Source organism: Dipodomys spectabilis, unplaced genomic scaffold (genome assembly GCF_019054845.1).
Source record: "Dipodomys spectabilis isolate Male_0828 unplaced genomic scaffold, ASM1905484v1 ptg000226l, whole genome shotgun sequence".
Taxonomy (NCBI): Eukaryota; Metazoa; Chordata; class Mammalia; order Rodentia; family Heteromyidae; genus Dipodomys; species Dipodomys spectabilis.
The window spans coordinates 649,786-653,256 of NW_024870903.1; the positions used below are offsets into that span (position 1 = coordinate 649,786).

Genomic DNA, 3,471 nt, shown 5'->3' on the forward strand with positions numbered 1-3,471 from the left:
TAATTAAAGGCACTAAGTGCATGGCCCAAGACACACAGTGAGGAAGGAAATGAGTCAAATTTTCAAAAGTCTTCCAGCAATACACAAAAGGTAGATAAAGTCTCTCCATTCACTGATACTCTCAATTCAATATTCATACTGTCCAAGAAATAATAGCATAGCAATTATTGCCCATGGTAATTGTTTTCTGTTACATTTTGTCTTCAACACAGACTGTGTTGGTGACATTGGGTTATCATGCACAGAGCTGTGCTTATAAATTATGGTCCAAAGAGAGGCAAATTTCTTCTGTCCCATAGTTCCAGTATCATTTTTAAAAAGTACTAAATCTTTTAAATGTCATCACTTACTGTATTTTAATAATTCAAGAATGAAAAATTTCATATTTAATCACTCCAAAATGCTTTAAGACTAGGAGATGATAAAACAGGCCTCTGTGAAGTAAATTTTCTTCTACTTTTAAAATTATTCTGAAAGCCTGGTACTGGTTTGTCACACCTGTAATCCTAACTACTAGGGATACCAACTAAGGAGCCTGAGATCTGTGGATAATATTGGGAAGCCAACAGGACAAAATAAATTCATGAGATTATTTTTCAAAATTTTAACGAAATAGCAAAGGGCCAGGAATGGAGATGTAGCTCATATAATAACTCACCAATCTAGAGAGAAAGACGTAGCGAGATGTTGAAGCCCTGATTTCAAACTCAGAGCATGCCAACACGCAGGAATGCACACACACTCACTTTTTCAAAATATCTTCATATCAGTGTTTTGCATTAAATTCTTTGTTAATGATATTATATGGGTAAAATGGGCGTCATAAACTCTTCCATCTCAAAACATTTTTATACATTTTTGTTGTAAAAATACTGTACAGAGGGGTTATAGTTATATGAGCAAAGTAATAAGTACATTTCCTATCAAACATTGTTACCTCCTCCTTTGTTTTCCCCCCACCATTCCTTCCCTTACACCTCCACAAGTACACTCCTCAAAGCCCCACCAAATGTCCCTAGCCTAAATTGTAAAGTTCGTTTTTCAAAATAATGTCTTGTGCATCTATTGTTATACAATGGATCAAACTGAATTCCTATTTAAGCATGTTGTTTTTTTCCTTTCCCTCCCCAAATTAGAGAAGTGTGCATTCAAGATGCAGGTGCACCAACATCAAATAAAGTGAAAACAGGGTTATATTGTTGGGGAGGAACGTATAAAAAAGAAAAACAATCACGTCGTACATTATAAATATGTGAGAAACAACAGCAAGAAAGAAAAAAAAACACTTGTGTCTCTATCTTGGGGGTTATTTAGCTTAACATCAACTTATCTAGTCATATACACATAGGCTTTCAACTTTTCTGCTTATCCCAGACATATACTAGTTATTGCAAATAAGGGATACCATGGGACCTATGTTTCTTTGGACTTGGCTTACATCAGTTAATATAATTTTTTTCCAAGTCTTTCCATTTCCTAACAAACTGAGCGATGTCATTCTTTCTGATGGAGGTATAGAATTAATATATATATATATATATATATATATATATCTATATATATATATATATATATAGTATATGTGTGTGCGTGTGTGTGTACACACAAATACACACAGAACATTTTCCTTTTTTGTTTTTTAGAGCAACTTATTTTTCCACCTTCATCATTTTTTCAAATGTTTTTATTGTGATTAAGTGGTTACAAATTTCACAAATTTCACAATATTGTGGGATAGTGATGCTTAGTTTAAATCACAAACACATTCTAACTTCGATGGAGCAAATTGTCTATTATGGTCTACAACATTTATCAATTCTATGAGCTTTGCAATAGAGTTATTTCTTCCATACGTAAATTTTTTGTTTTGAAATATGTATATTTCTTTTGTATTGCATAGCGCCAGCTGTTCCCTCTTTCCCACTTGTTCCCTCCCTCCCTCCAGTGACATTGAGTTGCTTAGTTCATTTTGGTCAATGTCCAGTGCAGCTGATGGATCCCACTGTTGTATGTTTTTCCCTGATTCCTTCTAGTTCTGTGTCATCCTCCTGGTTTCCCTTCAGTGTGCACATATGACGGGCAGAATGGGGTTATTTAGTAGTGATTCGACCAGATGAGTGGAAGTTCTTGGTTTCTTAAGTGTTGTTAATTTTGGCATATCACCTTACATTTTGGATTTAACATCCGCTTATCACGGAGACCATGTGCCATTTGTCTCTTTGCTTTTGGCTTAACTTGCTCAACATGATTTCCTGTAGCTTGATTGATTTCCCTACTAATGCCATTATTTTGTCCTTTCTAATGGCTGGAAAATATTCCGTTGTGTATAGTTACCACAGTTTTTTGATCCATTCATCTCTGGTGGGACATATGGGTTGTTTTCATATCCTGGCTATTGTGAACAATGCTGCAATAAACATGGAAGTGCATTTGTCCTTGAATATTGGTACCTGTTGTTCAGGATAGATGCCTAGAAGTGCTATGAGTGGGCCATAAGGAAGGTCAATATTTATCTTTCTGAGGACTCACCAGACTGCTTTCCAAAGTGGTTGTGTAAGTGTACATTCACACACACACACACACACACACACACACACACACACACACACACACACACAGAGAACATTTTCTTGATCCATTCTTCTACTGAGCAGCATCAGGGTTGGTACCATATCTTAGCTATGGACTGCCGACGTCCAGCCCCAGCCTGGCGTCTGCCCGGGGCAGAGGTGGCTCTCCTGCGGGCGCCCGGGCCACTACTGAAAGGTCCACACAGCAATAAACATTGTTGTGTTGGTAGTTTTAGTATGGACTGGTTTGTGATCATTTGGGAGAATGCCCAAAAGTGGGATTGCTGTATAATAGGGAGCTCTATGTGGAGGCTTTTGAGGAACCTCCAAACTGCTTTCCAAAGTGGATGAACAAGTTTACACTCCCAACAAGAATGCAGTAGGCTTCCCTTCTGGCCATATCCCTTCCAGCATCTGTTGTTGTAAAAATATGGAATGATTCACTAATTTGTGTATCATCCTTGTGCAGGGACCATGTTAATCTTCTCTGTATGTTCCAATTTTTGTGTATGTGCAGCCAAATTGAGCACAAAACATTTTTTATATATAAACAGTAATTGATTTTCTTAAACTAGACAATTCAACAAAAATAAGTTCAAAAGAATTGTGAAATTTTAGAACCATGTGTTTCTTACATAAGCACACATTTAAGAATAAAGTCAAGGGAGTTCCGGGAAGATGGCGGAGGAGAAGCTGGAATCTGAACAAGCTCTTGCATAGAAAACAGTTTCAGAGTTCCAGTGAACAGTCCCAAGCCAGAGAATCACACCAAGTGTGCCATCACAGGACAGAGAGTTAGTCAAGAGAGGGGAAGCTAAGCAGACACATCTGAGCAGCTGCCGCTGCGGCGGCAGGGTCGCAGCGGCGACCACCGCCGCGGAGGCATACCTGAGACGCAGTC

General features: G+C 38.0%; 1 non-coding gene across 1 annotated transcript; it reads right to left on the minus strand.

The window, feature by feature from the left end:
- Positions 1-2,994: 2,994 nt before the first annotated feature.
- On the minus strand, positions 2,995-3,100 carry LOC122123226. The gene has a single exon (XR_006150352.1). It is a non-coding gene; the product is annotated as a U6 spliceosomal RNA (small nuclear RNA).
- Positions 3,101-3,471: the final 371 nt, after the last annotated feature.